This window comes from Protopterus annectens, chromosome 3.part1 (genome assembly GCF_019279795.1).
Source record: "Protopterus annectens isolate FY-2018-M chromosome 3.part1, PAN1.0, whole genome shotgun sequence".
In the NCBI taxonomy this organism is placed as follows: domain Eukaryota; kingdom Metazoa; phylum Chordata; order Ceratodontiformes; family Protopteridae; genus Protopterus; species Protopterus annectens.
This window is the reverse complement of record NC_056732.1, coordinates 84,080,322-84,092,390: the sequence shown is the minus strand read 5'-3', so window position 1 is coordinate 84,092,390 and position 12,069 is coordinate 84,080,322. Positions and strand designations below refer to the sequence as shown.

Here is a 12,069-nt window from a genome sequence, read left to right as displayed (position 1 = left end):
TGAGCTGCATGTTGGCTGCTTTTGTATGTGATCTTGTGACTACTAAAGAAGTAGATAAATAAAATTATACCTTTATATTGTCCCTATAAGATATATGTAGGGGACAAAATAAAAAAAATTAAAAAAACAGGGGTTATTAGAACAGCTAGAATCAATTTTCGTCATTAAGATTGGACTTTAATGTGTTTTAAATGAGTAAAAGCAATCAGTATCTACATCTATTATCCCATTTCAAACTTCTGAATATGTGCACTTTACTCCATTAAGATGTTACATAGTCTTGTTAAGATAGATTTATGAAATACAAATAACATTAAGGTTATGGCTTTGTAGTTGAACTATTTCATGAGCAGACATTTTGGACAGGCTGCCATTGACGAAGTGAGATGCACTGAGTCTTCTTTGTAATATTCTGTAAGGAGCAAAATGAGAAAGTATATAGCAGAATGGGTAAGATTCCTGAACAGAAACAGAGCAGAAGTGATAAAGAGGAGGAAGAGGAGGGAGAGCATGCAGTTCATTGTAATGAGTTAGTGCATGAATTCTGTTTCTCAATCACCACGAAGAAGCACAGGGCTTTTTTACTGCAGTTTGAAATAGCTTGAATCCTGCATACCTAATATTTGAGTGCATGTGTGTGTGTGTGTGTGTGTGTGTGTGTGTGTGTGTGTGTGTGTGTGTGTGTGTGTGTGTGTGTGTGTGTGTGTAAATAGCTAGAGACAGAAAATAGTAAGGTACATACAGGAACTTGGGTTAAACAAATGGGAAACTGGACATACATTAAGTCAAGCTAAAAAATAAGAAATTATGTATGGGTAAAAGGTAAATACATTGTAAATAGCAAGTATAAGAAGAGGAGGAACAGAAAATTAGAAAACAGCAATGTAAGAGATGACAGTGACAGATAAATGAGACAGTGGCACAGAAATTGAAGCAGGTAGCTGTGAGCTTGAAGTGAGCAAACAGCATTAAAGGCGTATCAACAACTGTCTAGAATTTCACACAATGTCCAGATTTTTATCTCATATATGTCCTTTGTAAAATTTGTGATTTTCTAGAAAATTATTGAGGACTGCAGTCATGGAATACTTGCTCAGAATTCATTATCTGTCTAGTTCTTGGATAAAGTAGTGCATTTTTACACTCCAGCAAGGTCTTTCCTGTATTTTTACGTCAAATTGACTAAGGCTTTTCTAGTTAGTGGTAGCCTGGGCTATACAAGTTGAGAAATATACTAGAAAGCCCTGATTGTAGTTGTTTTATTGGCCTGAGGGCATATTAGCTACCTCACCTTGTTTTTAATGCCTGTATAAATTTGGCACACTTGAGTGGCTCTTGGCTCATTTTTTCAAAGTAAAGTACATTTACTGAGTATTGCATACTCACACTTGTATACGCTGTTTAAGAACACTGCTGTTGATCTCTTTAATTACTTATTGCCTCTCCTCATGCATTTCTTTATGTTTGTCTGTGGTAGTCTTGCATTTGAAGCAATGTTTTATGTGCCTTTTACATTAGGAGGGTTGGATAATTAATCTTGTGGAGTAGGTGTTTACTTGGTCTGTCTTGAGAAGCACAAACAATAACTCTAAGTATAGTGTTTTATTGTTCATAGGGCTCAGTAGTCAGTTTTCTGTATTTTCAATGCTGGTATAAATTTGGCACAAAGAGCTTCTCGGAGTGCCAATGCCTGTATAGACTCAAACATCTAGAGGCAAATTGTCCCTATAGAATTTTCCATAAAACCGTACTATGTAAAGCTGTAAGTATAGAGCAAATATCTTGCACACTGATAAGCTTAGAGCAGCTGGTTTGCTTGTCTATATGAAGAGAGTCATTATAGATCCCTCTGACTATGTCTCTTACTGGTATGAGTCTAGTACTGAACAGCACATTGCCTTCACCAAGTATGATGCCACAATACCAACAAAAGATTATTGATGTTTAACAATTGGCTGTACTTCTGGTGTCATTCTAAGGGGTTTCAATACTTGTCAGCATAGGAAGACATGGTTAACTTAACCCATTGCTTTGCCAGTGATGGTCTGCAGCTTTCCCCTCTAGACTTTTGATTACTGGCTAAAACTTTATCCTCATCCACAGAGCCATTTAGGTAATGCCAAATTGGCAAACCTACCTACATAGTAAAAATCAGCTCAACTGACCTCAAGGTGTTACTGCTTAATGCTAAGAACCTTAACAAAACTTACACTCCCTTCAAGCTCTTATTACCCTGAAGAATATAGTCATCTGTGCAGTAACTGAGACATGGTTTAAAGCAGCAGAGAGTACCCTGGCAGTGCAAGGTTTCAGTGCCTTCCACACTTTTAGACCAGTAGATGCACATCCAGGGAATATGGGTGTGGGTGTCTTGATACACTTCAGTAACAAGGATACCTCTAGGCTGATTAGACAGGAAGCCACACTTGTGTTTCACCATATGCAGGTCACTATAGATGAAAATCCCATACCATATCTTAGCAAGCTGTAGGTCATCCTCTGTCCCACAAAATTCATATTGTATACAACATCCAACCTAATACCTTACTCATGGGGTACAGACTGTGTGGCCTACACAGCATCAATTCTGCAGGCAAAGAGACTGCTGGACTTCATAAATGCAGATGCACTTGACCAGTTAGTGTGTATGCCCACTAAAGGTTCCAATGTGGAAGAATGCTGCACCCCTATAAATGTCATGTTCTACCTGCTAAATAGAACTGACCATAAAGCTGTCTACTTCAAAATAAAAACCAACTCAGAAACCCCAGTAAACACAGTAAAAGTTACAAATTATTTCAATGCAATCTACCTTCTATTAAGCAATAGTATGTCAAAATTCAGTAAAACTCAAAGAACTCAACAGTCTATGCAGAATCATTCACAGAAACTCTGTGCAATCATGTCAGTGGCTGCGTAGAGGCTTCTGCACCTTCAAAAAGTAGGTCCAAAACTAACTGCAAAAACAATTCACTCTGATGACATCCCAAATTAAACATGTTAAATAAAAGAAGGAAAAAAATCATGGCTGAAATCAAGAAGTGTAATTTCAATAAAGATAAGAACTTTGTTGTTAAATTAAATGTCAAATTAAAGAGGCAACTAAGAGGGCTAATTAAGTCAAATAAATCCAGTTATGACATCAAGATAACCTCTAAGGCATAAGACAACCATAAGACTTTTTTTACCTATGTCAGAAACGCCAAAAACAGCACACAGCAGTGTGTAGAACTGGTGGTTAATGGTGCCACATTCACATAGCTAGGTGATGTAGCAAATCTGCTGGCTGACAATACATTTCCTAATTTACTCCCCACTCACCCTCAGCTACCCCCAAGAAATACATTCAAACATGACCCCTCCATGTATAAACAGAAAGCATGCCCTGCCTGTGCTCACTAAGGCCAAGAACACAAATAAAATAGGGCAAATATTGGCAAAAAAGCTGTATTGACAGTGTGAAGGGAAATGCAATAATCTACTTATAAGAAAGGTGTGCTATCCTAAGAGATATGTCAATTTATAAAGGCACTTATTAAATTTGGCACTGTATTCAATATGGTACTGCAACAGACTATAACGCAACTAACAAAGTGGATAATGATGATATCAGCATTAAAACATCATTAATGAACATAAGTGCTCATAATTCTAAGATGAGTTAGGATGAGTGAAATTTGAAAAAACTTGATTTGCACATTTTGAATTTGTGCATCTTCTTCTTATTCTATGTAAATTACTGTATGTTCCTGTTCTGTTTCATATTACTTTACTGTCATTTATTATCTCTCTGCCAAACACATCACAAATGTTGACAAACTCTTCATACCGCAAGATGTAATATATATATATATTAGTCATCATTACATAAGACAGTGATGCAAGGAACAAAGTATGAACAAATAATGTACCATACATGAGTCAGCAGAATGAGATGATGAGTATGTACAGTCTGCCCGAGGATAGCATCTTTTCTAAAACTATCCCTACTTTTTCCTCAAGTAATCATAGGATATTTTAATGACCTCTTCTATATTGGCATGTACCATCCATTCAAGCAGTTGATTTTACCTTTCCACCATCCCTTCTGTAATAAGATACTCGCTCATATCTATACCTAAGAGTATACATTTATTCTATTAGACATACCTGTTCTTTTATCTTTCCGCCATCCCTTCTGTAATAAGATACTCACTCATATCTATACCTAAGAGTATACATTTATTCTATTAGACATACCTGTTCTTTTACCTTTCCACCATCCCTTCTGTAATAAGATACTCGCTCATATCTATACCTAAGAGTATACATTTATTCTATTAGACATACCTGTTCTTTTACCTTTCCGCCATCCATTCTGTAATAAGATACTCGCTCATATCTATACCTAAGAGTATACATTTATTCTATTAGACATACCTGTTCTTTTACCTTTCCACCATCCCTTCTGTAATAAGATACTGCCATATCTATACCTAAGAGTATACATTTATTCTATTAGATATACCTGTTATTTTACCTTTCCACCATCCCTTCTGTAATAAGATACTCGCTCATATCTATACCTAAGAGTATACATTTATTCTATTAGACATACCTGTTCTTTTACCTTTCTGCCATCCCTTCTGTAATAAGATACTCGCTCATATCTATACCTAAGAGTATACATTTATTCTATTAGACATACCTGTTCTTTTACCTTTCCGCCATCCCTTCTGTAATAAGATACTCGCTCATATCTATACCTAAGAGTATACATTTATTCTTAGACATACCTGTTCTTTTACCTTTCCACCATCCCTTCTGTAATAAGATACTCGCTCATATCTATACCTAAGAGTATACATTTATTCTATTAGACAGACCTGTTCTTTTACCTTTCCACCATCCCTTCTGTAAAAAGATACTCGCTCATATCTATACCTAAGAGTATACATTTATTCTATTAGACATACCTGTTCTTTTACCTTTCTGCCATCCCTTCTGTAATAAGATACTCGCTCATATCTATACGTAAGAGTATACATTTATTCTATTAGACATACATGTTCTTTTACCTTTCCACCATCCCTTCTGTAATAAGATACTCGCTCATATCTATACCTAAGAGTATACATTTATTCTCTTAGACATACCTGTTCTTTTACCTTTCCACCATCCCTTCTGTAATAAGATACTCGCTCATATCTATACCTAAGAGTATACATTTATTCTATTAGACATACCTGTTCTTTTACCTTTCCGCCATCCCTTCTGTAATAAGATACTCGCTCATATCTATACCTAAGAGTATACATTTATTCCATTAGACATACCTGTTCTTTTACCTTTCCACCATCCCTTCTGTAATAAGATACTCGCTCATATCTATACCTAAGAGTATACATTTATTCTATTAGACATACCTGTTCTTTTACCTTTCCACCATCCCTTCTGTAATAAGATACTCGCTCATATCTATACCTAAGAGTATACATTTATTCTATTTGACATACCTGTTCTTTTACCTTTCCACCATCCCTTCTGTAATAAGATACTCGCTCATATCTATACCTAAGAGTATACATTTATTCTATTAGACATACCTGTTCTTTTACCTTTCCACCATCCTTTCTGTAATAAGATACTCACTCATATCTATACCTAAGAGTATACATTTATTCTATTAGACATACCTGTTCTTTTACCTTTCCGCCATCCCTTCTGTAATAAGATACTCGCTCATATCTATACCTAAGAGTATACATTTATTCTATTAGACATACCTGTTCTTTTACCTTTCCACCATCCCTTCTGTAATAAGATACTACCATATCTATACCTAAGAGTATACATTTATTCTATTAGACATACCTGTTCTTTTACCTTTCCACCATCCCTTCTGTAATAAGATACTCGCTCATATCTATACCTAAGAGTATACATTTATTCTATTAGACATACCTGTTCTTTTACCTTTCCACCATCCCTTCTGTAATAAGATACTCGCTCATATCTATACCTAAGAGTATACATTTATTCTATTAGACATAACTGTTCTTTTACCTTTCCGCCATCCCTTCTGTAATAAGATACTCGCTCATATCTATACCTAAGAGTATACATTTATTCTATTAGACATACCTGTTCTTTTACCTTTCCGCCATCCCTTCTGTAATAAGATACTCGCTCATATCTATACCTAAGAGTATACATTTATTCTATTAGACATACCTGTTCTTTTACCTTTCCACCATCCCTTCTGTAATAAGATACTCGCTCATATCTATACCTAAGAGTATACATTTATTCTATTAGACATACCTGTTCTTTTACCTTTCCACCATCCCTTCTGTAATAAGATACTCACTCATATCTATACCTAAGAGTATACATTTATTCTATTAGACATACCTGTTCTTTTACCTTTCCACCATCCCTTCTGTAATAAGATACTCGCTCATATCTATACCTAAGAGTATACATTTATTCTATTAGACATACCTGTTCTTTTACCTTTCCACCATCCCTTCTGTAATAAGATACTCGCTCATATCTATACCTAAGAGTATACATTTATTCTATTAGACATACCTGTTCTTTTACCTTTCCGCCATCCCTTCTGTAATAAGATACTCGCATATCTATACCTAAGAGTATACATTTATTCTATTAGACATACCTGTTCTTTTACCTTTCCGCCATCCCTTCTGTAATAAGATACTCGCTCATATCTATACCTAATAGTATACATTTATTCTATTAGACATACCTGTTCTTTTACCTTTCCACCATCCCTTCTGTAATAAGATACTCGCTCATATCTATACCTAATAGTATACATTTATTCTATTAGACATACCTGTTCTTTTACCTTTCCACCATCCCTTCTGTAATAAGATACTCGCTCATATCTATACCTAAGAGTATACATTTATTCTATTAGACATACCTGTTCTTTTACCTTTCTGCTATCCCTTCTGTAATAAGATACTCGCTCATATCTATACCTAAGAGTATACATTTATTCTATTAGACATACCTGTTCTTTTACCTTTCCACCATCCCTTCTGTAATAAGATACTCGCTCATATCTATACCTAAGAGTATACATTTATTCTATTAGACATACCTGTTCTTTTACCTTTCCGACATCCCTTCTGTAATAAGATACTCGCTCATATCTATACCTAAGAGTATACATTTATTCTATTAGACATACCTGTTCTTTTACCTTTCCGCCATCCCTTCTGTAATAAGATACTGCTCATATCTATACCTAAGAGTATACATTTATTCTATTAGACATACCTGTTCTTTTACCTTTCCACCATCCCTTCTGTAATAAGATACTCGCTCATATCTATACCTAAGAGTATACATTTATTCTATTAGACATACCTGTTCTTTTACCTTTCCACCATCCCTTCTGTAATAAGATACTTGCTCATATCTATACCTAAGAGTATACATTTATTCTATTAGACATACCTGTTCTTTTACCTTTCCACCATCCCTTCTGTAATAAGATACTCGCTCATATCTATACCTAAGAGTATACATTTATTCTATTAGACATACCTGTTATTTTACCTTTCCACCATCCCTTCTGTAATAAGATACTCGCTCATATCTATACCTAAGAGTATACATTTATTCTATTAGACATACCTGTTCTTTTACCTTTCCGCCATCCTTTCTGTAATAAGATACTCGCTCATATCTATACTTAAGAGTACACATTTATTCTATTAGACATACCTGTTCTTTTACCTTTCCACCATCCCTTCTGTAATAAGATACTCGCTCATATCTATACCTAAGAGTGTACATTTATTCTATTAGACATACCTGTTCTTTTACCTTTCCACCATCCCTTCTGTAATAAGATACTCGCTCATATCTATACCTAAGAGTATACATTTATTCTATTAGACATACCTGTTCTTTTACCTTTCCACCATCCCTTCTGTAATAAGATACTCGCTCATATCTATACCTAAGAGTATACATTTATTCTATTAGACATACCTGTTCTTTTACCTTTCCACCATCCCTTCTGTAATAAGATACTCGCTCATATCTATACCTAAGAGTATACATTTATTCTATTAGACATACCTGTTCTTTTACCTTTCCGCCATCCCTTCTGTAATAAGATACTCGCTCATATCTATACCTAAGAGTATACATTTATTCTATTAGACATACCTGTTCTTTTACCTTTCCACCATCCCTTCTGTAATAAGATACTCGCTCATATCTATACCTAAGGGTATACATTTATTCTATTAGACATACCTGTTCTTTTACCTTTCCACCATCCCTTCTGTAATAAGATACTCGCTCATATCTATACCTAAGAGTATACATTTATTCTATTAGACATACCTGTTCTTTTACCTTTCTGCCATCCCTTCTGTAATAAGATACTCGCTCATATCTATACCTAAGAGTATACATTTATTCTATTAGACATACCTGTTCTTTTACCTTTCCACCATCCCTTCTGTAATAAGATCCTTTCTCATTATCTGAAACTAGAAGTGATTCCTCTATGTCTCCAGTTTTGAACTTCTTTCCCCTCTCAGAACATCCTCCTCGAATAATTCCATTTGTCTAATATTATCCGGTGACCTCATTAATTCAAAAAGTATCATTTCCTGCCCTCTTCTTCTCATTATTGAACAGCTTGTAGTATAGGACTGAGTGAAAGGCTTTGCTGTCCAAAGGGAGTTCTCTGTCAAGCTGGTTGGTATCTATGTCATAGACATGAATCAGTTCAGTATGATATGATCTACCTATTTTGAACACAGTAGAAATCAAGTAACACATTCTGCTACAATAATCCTGTAAACCTAAACTGCCGGACTGTATCCATTATTTTTTGTCAACTAAAGTAAGGTTCACTGGCCTGTATTTCTATGGTCTACTATGTGTTGTGTCTGGGTGGGCTATCCATTGCTTTAAATATGTTAAAGCCCAGTGACAGAATGTTGCTTATCCTGTGACACATTTTCATTATGCACTCCAAATAAATACACCTCGTGGATGCTAGTGACACATCTGAATCTTTTCCAGCTACTCAAGCACTGTTAGCATATGGCCTCCCTTCTCACTTCCACTTGTTCATAACACCAAGTACCCAGCTTCCGAATTGCGTGATCCCACTGTGTAAGCCCACCCAAAACCCCAGCTCTGACCCTAAAAGTACAATCCACTACTTAACTTTAATTCCATCCCCAAATCTAAAACTCCCATTTGCTCTCTAACCATTATTCTAAGCCTCTCTCCCTAAACCTAAAACTTTCAGCTGTTCCCTAACCATAATCCTAAAACTTCTTGTCACTTTCTAACATTAATTACAAGCTCCACTTTGCAAACCTAAACCTCACAGTTTCTCCTTAAACCTAAATCTGCTAAATGCCCCTTAACACTAATTCCAAATCCACTCCCTAACCCTAACACCAGCCCTCCTTAAGCTTAATCTAAATTGTAGTCCCTAACCCTAATACTAAATTTTCTACTTACCCCTAAACTTAACTGATAAATTCCCATTCACATCCACTCACATTTCCTCAGTCCCCAGCTATTACACTTACCTTTCTCAGACTCACATCAGACATGCTTGAGTGGAAGCCCATACAGTATAATGGACACATTTTGATTGCTTGTGCTCTATATGAACCATTTTAACAAACATGGGAACATTATACAGGATCAAAACTGAACACATATATTTCAGAAGTCAAGTAATATATTTTCTTTATCAAAGTTTGTTTATTTAGAATAAAATAAGTATAATTTTGTTGTTAAAAATGGTCCAGCTAGAACCACAAATAAATGCATTCACTCAAAAGTAATTTAGCAGAAAAGTGGATGTTCTGGATCCAAAAAAGCCAAAACAACTCACTGTGAGCAAAGTGTGAGTGATGTAGCTGAGAAGTGTGAAAATATACTATGTGATCCATTTCTGCATTCCAGCATGGAAAAAGACTTGGAAATATTTGATATTTTTACTTTTCAAGATGAGAAGGATACAATAGGCAATTAGAGCCTGGAATACCTTGTTTTTACATCATTTGCTCTTTCTAAGAGCACATAATCCTGTGGAGGCTATAGATATTTATATTACTAAGGAAAAGAATTGAGCCAAAGATTGCATTTTGTAAGCTGCATGATTCATTACTAAGAGAAACAAAAGTCTGTGGAATTACAAATAATCAAAGAGTGGACAGGTTCTTTATTGAAGCAAATATGACCTTATCAAAAGATGTAAATATGTGTTGAGTAAGGAAAACTGCAAGCATACAATGAAAGGAATGAGTTGAGAAAATTTAGTCTGCAAAAAGAACAAATGAAAGTCAAAGTAAAATAAAAATAAGATATAAATAATGGTGAGTAGAAAAATACAGGAAGTATGATTCAGCTGCAATGAACAGAATGAGAATGCACAGTAATAATAATGATGGTGAGAAAGAGAGCGTTGACATGTATGGTACAGTTGGAAGTCAAGCCTTGTATATACAGTGTGGATAAAAGAATAATATGAAATACTGACCTGTAATTTAATTGGGCTTGTAGGTGCTGTTTTCAATCAAAGCTGTTCCCAAAATGTGCAAAAAATGACTGTGCTCAAAAGAATCTGCATGCTGTAAAAAAGAAATATGAAAATAAGTTAATTACTGCTGCTTTTGAATTGAAATGAGTTGATGACACTGAAGTCTAAAAATGTATTTGAGGGATTATCATGAGTGCAGGTATAATTGCTGAAATGAAAAGTTAAATCTTAGTAAACAATATGTTGAATATAGACAGGTATTAAGTACACTTTGAATAAAGGTAATTTTGAAGCAATTGAGATAAAGGTGATAGAAAAGTGAGCTATGTGCACATTATTAATAAATTTAAGACATGAGATAAAAATCATTGGGTGAAAGGGTGTTGACATGAGTACAAGATCCAGTTGCAAACTACAGGTTCATGAAGGTAACTGTCCAAACATTAAGTATAGTTATTCTTTTAAGAAGATAGAAATAGTAAAAAATAATTCATAGTGTGAAAACAAAACGTCCATATTTTGTTTAGCACTTACATGAACAATTGCAGTTACATCAGCATTTTGAATACTGTACAAAACCATTGCTGATGTATTTGTAGCTAAGGAATTTTGTCAAGAGAGCATCACAGGCAAATATATGTTGATGCTGTGCAGGTGATACATGTTCCAAGAAAAGAGCTCATAACTCTCAGGAGTAGAATTACTCATGCACTGAAGTGAATGGAAAATGTAGGTGTCATTATGAGCAAGTCAAAACAATAGGCAAATAATACGACATAAAACACAATTAGGCAATCTAGAACTGACAAAGAGTATGATTACTGAGCTGTTAGGAAGTAGCTCAGTCATTTAATTTGTATCAAGCCACATGATCTAAATAAAGATTAAAAATAATTTTCTATTGCTTATAGTCAAAGTCTTATGTTTTGGGTTTTACAGTACTTGATATCAACCACTGATACTAGGAGGAAAATGAATAATGGAAGTTGCAAACATTGTCAACGTAATACTCCATTATAAGGTTACAGTTTTTTAGACTACCATTTGGTATTTTCTCAATGCTAGTAGTATTCTAAAGAGATATTGTGTGTGTGAGTTAAGGATTGCAAGATGGTATCAACCTAATTAGTAATCTATTAGTGTGGGGCTGTACACCAAATAATATGTCACTGACACACCTGACAACTATATTAAGATAACATAATTTCAAATTAAATATCAGCAAATAGAAGATGAGCAGCATCTGTGAAATACAGATATCACATTATAATATTAGAGGGACTGAACGGTGATGATAAAGGAAAAGCCAGCACAAATAGGCATTACTGGGGTTCCTAGGAATGGAACAGCATTTGGCAATGTTTGCACCTAATATGTGAGATATCTATTCACCTAAGAAAGCTGTTTGAGTAAGGGAGTTATGAAGAAAGAGTTTTGAAATACCTAAATAATCTAGTTACAGAAGTAATAATATTAAAATACTATCATGTGAATAAGCCAGTTGTTCTGCAAGTAGATGTCTGTATGAA

General features: G+C 34.8%; 1 protein-coding gene across 2 annotated transcripts in view; it reads left to right on the top strand.

Moving 5' to 3' along the window:
• The window catches only part of LOC122798011 (fer-1-like protein 6), a 1,810,759-nt gene that overhangs the window by 680,107 nt on the left and 1,118,583 nt on the right, over positions 1 to 12,069 (top strand). The window lies entirely within an intron of this gene.